Raw genomic sequence first — 9042 nt, forward strand, 5'->3', positions numbered from 1 at the left:
AAAGTTCATCAACTTGAAAAAAAGTTCATTCAAATTAAATTTTATTTTCATCCAATTTAGCAAAAGTTCTTTTTTTTAAAGTTCATTAAATTACGAAGAAGTTCATAGAAATTCAAAAAAATTCATGTATTTTTAGAAAAAGTTCATAGATAAAAATAAAGTTCATCCGTTTTCAAAAAGATGTTCATCAAATTACAAAAAAGTTCATCGATATTCATAAGATTTCATTAATCTGAAATAAAACTGCTGAAATTTTGAAAAAGTTCATAGATATTCAGAAAAGTTCATAGAATTTTCAAAAAAGAAAATGTTAAACGGGGCCTAGATGGGCTGGCCCATTTACGGACGCCAGAGGCGCCAGTTAACGAAAATGCACGTTAACTGGCGCCTGTAGCGCCAAATAAGAAATGCCCTCTGTCTCGCGTACAGCGAGACATAGGGGCGCTCTCTTTGGGTCATTGCCCTTTTTCTTTTCTCTGTCCACTTTGTACATGAATCTGCGGCATGTACACGTATGTTTTTCATGTATTTTTCTTGTTTTCTTTTTTTCTCAAACATGTACGGACTCTTTCTAAAAATTCACAAATGTTTAAAAAAATACGTGAACGCCTTTTAAAATTTACATGAATATTTTCTTAAATTACATGATGAATGCTTTTTAATACATGGTGTTAGCATTTTTAAGTACACTACAGACATGTTTTACATACACGATGAACAGCATACTAATATGCGTTGAAATTATTTTAATAATTGATGAAAAATGTTTTGAGACGTGATGACATTTTAATTTTTTTTGAAATACGTGAATATTTTTAAATAAACATTGAGCCTTTTTAATACACGATGACCGTGTTTCAGCACATGATTAAGTTTTAAGTGCACAAAGGACATTTTCTAAAACAAGATGAACATTTTCCTAATACATCCTGAACAAATTCTGAAATACAAGATGTACATTTTCAAATGTGCGACAAACATTAAAAAATACAGGACGCACATTTTAAAACGTGAAAAATACATGATGATCATTTAATTAAATGCAAGATGAACTTGTTTTGAATAGATGGTCAACTTTTGTGATACATAATGAATAGTTTTTTAAATACATGCTGAACATTTTTAAGTACATGTTGAACATTTTTTGAACTACACAGTATTAATTTCTTTAATACGATGACATATATTTTTAAAGTGCACTATGAAGATTTTTTAAATACATGATTATATTAACAATAAAGAACCGAAAGAAAAGTAAAATAGAAAGCAAAAAATAAACAAATAGAAAATAAAAAAACAAGAAAAACCAAAAAGTAGAAAAACAAAAGAAAAAACGAAAACGAAAAAGAAACCGCCTTACGAGACTGGTCGAGGTCCAATAGACACCAACTGTCGAGCAAAGATTAAAAAACCAACAGACATGCGAGTCGGGCCGGTCCAATTTGGCGTGTAGGTCGCCAAATAGGCTAACTCCTATTGGGTGCCCTCGTCGCCGGTTAGAGGCTATTTTGTATATATATAATTCAAGCGGTTGAACTGATGAAATTCGAACGGTTGAACTGATGCTTTCTGTTGCTGTTAAAAATCGTCTTCTGTAGTTTAATTTTTTTTTCAATTTTTTTGGTCGAAACGGGGCGTGTAATATATCGTTGGAAATCTCTTGACATCCACATTACAATCTTATAATTTGTTTTTGCAAAAAAATTATGAATTAAGAGCAGTTTTGAAAAAGCTGTTTTTTTCAAAACAGAAAACGCGAATCGTATTTTGGACTTAATTTTCAAACGGTTTGTTGGAATTGAGAAAATGAGATGGCGTTGGAAAGCTTGTGAAAATCCGCATCTTCCATATATCTAATATTTTTTCAAATTCTATATGATTTAAAAGTAATTTAAAAAATGGTGAAATTCTAGGCGAAACGTTTTTTCACTGTTTTTTGCAAACGGTTTGTCGGATTGACGCAAATGATACGCCCTTGAAAAGCTATGGAAAATGCGCAACTTTTGTGTATAGAAAGTTTTTCTTAATTCCTTATGGTTTAAATACGACTTCAAATACGATCAAATTTGATTTTGAATGCAATTTTTTAAAAAAGTTTGTCGAAATGGGGCAAATAATATACCGTTGGATAGCTATCGAAAATGCGAAACTTAGTCATGTTGAACGTTTTCTCTACTTCGCAACCGTTTAAGAGTAATTTCGAATACGGCATGACGGATCCTGCTGTTTTCTCGTCTAAAAAACAGAGTAGTCGTACTGATATATGTGTATGTTTGTACTGAGCTATTTTTTGTAGAGTAATTTTGAATAGATCCGAAAAAGTATACTTGTACTGATGTTTGCATGGGTTTATACTAAGCGTATTTTCACTGATTAGACTTTGCTTTGTTTTTTGGGTAATTTTTTTTTGTAAGTTTTCAACTGTTTACTGTATCTTAGCCCTGAACTTGCATGATTTTTATTGTTGAACTGAATGTTATTTTTTTGCCAAAGTTTTTTGCGTGTTTCTTTTTTTTTGAAGTCAAATTTTTTTTGGAAACGAATGTTCTAGATTTCTCTTGTTTTGCAACTTGAACTTTTTACCATTTTAAACTTTTACCAAATTGAATTACCATGTGTGGATGAGCACTTGAACTTGTAGAATTTAAATTTTTCTATTTTAATTCTCATTTATTTTCTTGTCCGAACTTATGATATCATCGTCACTGAACTTGCGTGGTTTCTGTAGCTGGACTAAAATCCATGTTGTTTGTGAAAACCAGGAAAATTGCATCTCCTCAATGGGTCATAATGCAAGCATCGCCGCCGGCAATACTTGGCGCACCAGAGAACCTGCACTGCTGGATTTATCGAGAGAACTGAGGGCAGCACATCCCATGCCTTTTTTCTGCAGCAGCTACACTTGGTTTACCAACTCACACACACACAAAATTGATAACAAGTTGGCACACGACCTGATAACAAGAGCACACATGAACTGACAAACAAGAGCATACCGGTGATTAACATAATATAAATCCATTGTCGTTTTTTTCATTTGTTAAGTTGCTTTTTTCCTTCGAACCTTTACTGCTATGATTTTTTTTTTGCAAATTTGTCCCCTTGAGTCAGAACTTAGAAAATTCTTATTTTTAACTTATGGTACTAGAGAGTTTGTACTTCTCAAAAAACAATCCCTCGATGTTCTTTTAGTTTTAGTTTTTAATTTTCTTTCTCATCCATATCCTTATTGTCAATGTCATCACCATCGTACCTTTATGGTTTATATAGTTGAACGGACTTACATTTTTACCATTCATTCTTTTAAAAACTTATGGTTTCTTCTCCAAAAACTTCCTACCTGGTGAGAATATTCATGAACGAACAATATTTCTTCTATGTGGAATACACAAGATCTCCTTAATGGGCCATGATGCAGGCATCACCGCAGGCAATACTTGGCGCACCGGAGAACCTGTACTGTTGGGTTTGTCGAGAGAGGACTGAGGGAACACATCGTCATTGGGGAGGCGAATGCAAGTATTGGAGTTCAGCCTAAAATCACAAGAGAATGGATCAAAATGTAATTTTAAATCTTAATACTGACAACTATTCGATCCAGTTTCCTTTACATACAAGATTCATTCAGTCCTACACAAGTAATACCCGACCACCTTCACTTGAAACAACCAACAGCCACAATCTGCTGCAACTCAACTGGAGCACAAACTCCACCTCTAAAACAATCTGGTGTCCCAATTTGTTTACCATATTCATTTACATTACATTGCAAAAATTCCATCCATCTTGTTGAGTTCATGTCAAGCATCATCAAGCAATAGGATCACGTGTGGAAGACGATGGGCGGCTCGCGCATGCGGGCTTGAACTACTCGCCGGCTGCCACTGATGGCTATCAATCATGCAAAATCCTGACCAAAAAATCACATTTTTCACATGAAACCAAACTCTTGAACTTGCTCCACGACAATCTTTGAACCTCCTACAGCAACAGTATATATATCATACATCATCTTTCTCTCTTTGATCAATCATGGACCCAAAAAATTAAAACACAACAAAATACCAGTTGTTTGGCTCCCAAACCTCCTGCATAATTTTTTTGAACTGATGTTCTTTTTGTCATTGCACTGTTGTTGAACGAACCACACCGCTGCCAAGTCTGCACCTTTCAACTACCTGCATGAGTACAATTTTTTAGACCATAGTACAAGATAGTAAGGTTGCAAGTTCAAATTGTCAATGGACCAAAACATGTTTAAACACAAAATGTGCATACATGTTTGATATGCAGCAAAACTTTAGCTTTCTCGGGTTTCTTTAGTGAGCCACCTCAGCTTTTTCTCTCATTAATTTTTTTCTTCCTCTTAAATTTATGGTCTTTTTTTAGTCTGAACTGATGTAGAATTTTCTTTGCTCAACTGGGGTAGACTTCTGGTTAGTACATGCACAACCTGACAAGGCAATGTACAAGTTCTTGTAAAAAGAACAACCAAGTTCATGTATAGTAACATTTATAAGTTCACAATGAAAATGATATGACTGTTCATGGGCACTTTCACTTGGATCCACCAGCTACTCTAGAGGCCTGAACTGAAACAATACATTTGACCAGAAACTATAACAAGAATTTGAACCGAAGTAAATTTATTAATTGAACTGAACTAAAAAAATAATTTAGTAATCGAACTGCTAGTTTTGTGTGTGCAAGCATTTGAATAGGAGGAAGTCCAGCTCAGCTGCAAGCAAAAGGTCAATCAGAGCATCAGAATAAGTACACTCAGCTGCAAGCATAATGTCAACCAGAGCATGAAAATTGATGTTCTGAGGTAGGAGCAAAGCAGCTGCCCAACTGTAATATGAACAGGCGGATCTCTGCGCAGTTGTGAAACATCATTTTCATAACAGAGTTCATGATGCAGATCACAAAGTCATAGATCAGTAACCTATTTACCTCCAGAACAAAATGGTATGTCCCAACATTCACAGGGCCAACAAGCACACTCTCAAATTGCTGATAATAGTTCTCATCTTCAGCTGATCCAACATATATAAGCTTCCACTCCAGATCTGGAAGGCCGACCAAAAAACTCATTGTTAGTACTTCACCGGACTCAGCTAGGAAAAGAACAACATTATACTCATGGTACTCATAAAAAATGGTAGGCTCAATATTTAAGTAGGTCAAAACTATACATATGCAAAACGGCTCTTTTTAAGAGTCATGGAAAGTTTTGCACATCTTCTCATTAAGAGGAGGTGTGTGTTATTATTAAAGGAGATTATCAGAAGGACAAAATGTCCACTGCCCTCACATGCTCATAAACACATACCAAAAAGAAACAGAAACACCAACAAGCTCCTTTCTACAATAGCAGTAATTGCTAATTCACCAAGAAAATAATGTGAGAATGATAAGAAAATGGTGAAGATGGTGGCTTCAATTCTACTTGGACTGATGTCCGTGCTCCACTTTGACGACTGCGAGTAACCATGGTGGACGAGCTCGTGGCCGAGGGCCATGGAGGATCTGGTCAGGGGAGGTGGGGATTGTTGCCTCGGCCGACGCCAGGTGCTAACTACAATAGTAATATGAATTAGTTATTAGTGGTGAAAACACTAGAACTGAATCATGAAAATTTGTAACATGAATTTTGCTAATGAATATCTACTGATAAACTACTGCAGCTCTTGTTGTCCAACAGTACTCAGTTTGGACAGGCAGCTAAGCCTCCAATGGCGCATGTATTAAGTTATCTAGTTGACAATAGGTACCAAACGTGTAAAACTAGAGAAAAATACACTGCAGCCGTTGTCAATTTTTCTGTCTCTCACTTTGAGAGTACACCGAAGATGAATTATCAGCATGCCACTTTTTTCTCCATGTAGCAAAGTGTGAGAAGAAAAGTAAACAAATGAATCATCACCCAGCCGCAGTGTTTTCTATTTTTGAATCCATTGAACTGAAAAAAGCCTACAATGTTTACTAAAAAAACCCTACTAGGCGAACTTTAGAAAGCATACAAGCAGAGATGGGGAAAAAGCAGACATCAGCGGCTCGATATGAGAAAGGTAGACAAGCATACAATCATTATCATATTTTTGACAGTTTTATTTTTGGCTGAACTTTTTGGTTTCCTGACTTTGAACTTATGTTTTTTTTTGTAGGGTTTTTTGTATGGGCTTGCTCCAGCCCAGGAAACGGGAGCTTCATTGAACAAAATTTGAATAAAGAAGGATCCAACCTGAAGTGTGAACTACTCTGAACTTTTATTGAGATTTTTCTTGAACTGAAGCATGCTGCATGGCACGACGAGGTCGAAGGATTGGGAGAAACTTCGATGAAGGCCGGTCCCAGCGCAAATTCGAGATAGTTGGGTCAGGGCGAGGCGGCGGCCGAAGAAACCTGTATGACACCGACAAGCAAGGAAGATGGCGTGCGGCGGCGTGAGGTGAGACGCCGACTGCGTGCAGAGGATCCCGTGGAAGCGCTGCGTAGAGCGTGGTAATATTAACCAAACATCAATATTTGTTGAACTGCTAGACCAGAGCAAGTTTAGAAATTCTTACAACCAGAAAAAGTGATTTTTTGTAGCTTTTTCTACACAAAGTATGTTCATCAGCGACATTTGCATCAAAACAGTTCAATAGCAGCAGGACACCAGGTTCAGTAGTTGCACACGGCAAAAATTAGCTACCAAAGATAACACACGCACACAAGTTTAGTACCAATAGCTATAACTAGCCAGATTCATTCCCGGAAGTACCCTCACAAGTGCAGTAGCAGCTCGCTGCTCATACCTGCTCGCCAGCTTTATGCCCCATCTTGGTGCTACTTCAAAACACTTTGCCGCCTACTACTTATCTCCGGCAGTACCCTGCACACACACACCACCGGCCACCAGTTAACACATATGCACACACACACACACAGTGAACCAGCCACACACCTCATTTCTCTACACAACCAGGACTACAGCTTATGCACATTACGGACTGATGAAGTAGCAGCACAGAAAACTATATTTTGTAGGCATCCACAAGGATAGAAGGATAGAAGGAATTAACCACAAGTTAGTAGACGGGAAAATCTGCCGATGATGAAGCGAGCTAGCAATCATCCATCAACATGCTCTTTTTTGGCTCACTAAGCTTGACAGGGGGAGGAGCTGTACTTGTTGCAACATCATTACTTGAACTGGTGTGAGTACCATACCTGGACGGATGGGGCACGAGGGAGACGGTCAGGGAGTAGGCAAGAGGAGGGGGCATCTGGAGGAACAAAACAGGTGCAAGCAATTTTTAACAAAAACTAAACTATTTTTTTATAACGATACATGGACTCCGGGGGCATCAATACATGTACTTCTGTACATAATAGCTCTCCCTAGTGAACTATGATAAGCCCAAATATAAATGGGAGCACGAATGGCATCCATCTATGGTATCTCAATAAACACAAATTCTCCTATTTAGAGGATCAGACAGCTCACGTCTCGGAAAAATAACACACAGAGCGCACACCATGCATGCCCGAATTGCTACTGCAGTGTGCACACATATACTTGAATTATTTTCCATCAGCTAACTGATTTCACTATTTTATATTGAATTGCGACAAATCTTTTTTTCTTAGCAAAACTTGAACTGAAAAAGACTACAAAGGTGTACGCATATATAGCAAATGCTATGAAATGCATTTTTGTCTACTTCATAACCCATGATGAGTATCCAGTTTTTTCCCCGAATTATTCATAACTAACAACACACATCATAGCACTCTGTCTATATATCCCTGTCTCCTTGTCTGAGCTTCAGTTTGGAACATATTTCCTGAACTTACTAATTAGTATAAGATGTTCTGATGCTGGCACACAATGTGTACGGAGTAGCTCTATTCTTTTCTGTGTGAATGTTTAAGAGGAAAATCAACCTTGCATTGCAGGAGAGAAGAGAAGTCTATGGCTGCGGGGATACCCCTCCGGCGCCGACATCCAGCAGGGAGCCTCCCATGGTAGTAACACATTGTTCTTTTTTCTGTGATTTTTTATGAACTGATGATCAAATCCATAGTGAACTGTGATACCTAGTGTATGTTTTCTTTTTTGGTGGGGCATGATTGGAACTAGTACGAAGCAGTGTGGGGATTAGAAGAGGAGGCGTACATACATGAGGATGTCATCGGCGAACTTGCAGACGGAGGCCACGGAGGAGAGGTCGAGCTCCATGAGCTCCATGAGCCTGAACAACATCAGCCTCTAGTTTTAATCATAGTCCCAAATCAGCACCAACCTGACAGGTTAATTAGTCTACAAGAACGGAACACTAAGCAATGTTTTTCTAAGTACTGTATCCATTTTGACAATCGAGTTTAATTAAGACCCGAACCTGTAGGTAAGGTAGGGACGGGCGGTGGTCTTTGCACAGCCTCAAGCCAAAGTTGTTCCTGAACCTGCAAGAACATCGGCAAAATGTATTTTTTCAGAATTCAGTTCATGCTCGCAATTTGTTGAAGTCCAAATTCAAATGTAGGTAAGGTAGGACGAACTCGTCTTCACCCCCGCCATGGCAGCTACTCCGCTTCCCCCGCTGATGGCTAGCAGGGCCACCCCGGCGTGGAGGGCGGCCAAGTGCCCTTACTTACAGATGGAGGGGTTGGCCGGCGGTGGTACGGCCGTGGGATCTCAGGGGAGAAGGCGGACGGTTCTCGGGGAGGAAGGTGGACGGAGCGTGGGGAGGGAGGCGGACTAATTGCGGGGAGGAAGGAGGCCGGACCACGGGGAGGAAGGCGGCCGGAGCGCGGGGAGGAAGACGGCCGAAGCGCGAGAAGAAAGGTAGATAGAGCGCGGGGTAGGGAGGAGGCCGGTGCGCGAGGAGGAAGGCAACCGGAGCGGAGGAAGGAAGGTGACCGGAGTGGAGGAAGGAAGGCGTCCTGAGCGTGGGGGTGGAGGAGGCCGGCGCGCGAGGGTGGAGGAGGCCGGCGCGCGAGGGAGGGCGGCTGTCGGCGCGAGGTAAGGGCGGCGCCGGTGTAGGAGGGAAGGAG

The 9042-nt window shown here is 39.4% G+C and overlaps 1 long non-coding RNA gene across 14 annotated transcripts; it reads right to left on the minus strand.

The window, feature by feature from the left end:
• Nucleotides 1-3551: 3551 nt before the first annotated feature.
• On the minus strand, nt 3552-9036 carry LOC119337230. 14 transcript variants are annotated; one of them, XR_005163123.1, is made up of 11 exons: nt 8548-9036; nt 8388-8451; nt 8169-8240; nt 7933-8036; nt 7068-7215; nt 6245-6877; nt 5450-5578; nt 4954-5069; nt 4279-4453; nt 4066-4178; nt 3552-3981 (listed from the first exon to the last, which is right to left on the minus strand). It is a non-coding gene; the product is annotated as an uncharacterized LOC119337230 (long non-coding RNA). The 14 variants fall into 14 exon arrangements; XR_005163103.1 differs by lacking the exon at nt 4279-4453 and having other exon boundaries at nt 4954-5578; nt 6245-6490; nt 6801-6877; XR_005163105.1 differs by lacking the exon at nt 4279-4453 and having other exon boundaries at nt 4954-5578; nt 6245-6693; nt 6801-6877.
• Between the last annotated feature and the right edge of the window lie 6 nt (nt 9037-9042).

The sequence above is a fragment of the Triticum dicoccoides genome, chromosome 1B (assembly GCF_002162155.2).
Source record: "Triticum dicoccoides isolate Atlit2015 ecotype Zavitan chromosome 1B, WEW_v2.0, whole genome shotgun sequence".
NCBI classification, from domain to species: Eukaryota; Viridiplantae; Streptophyta; class Magnoliopsida; order Poales; family Poaceae; genus Triticum; species Triticum dicoccoides.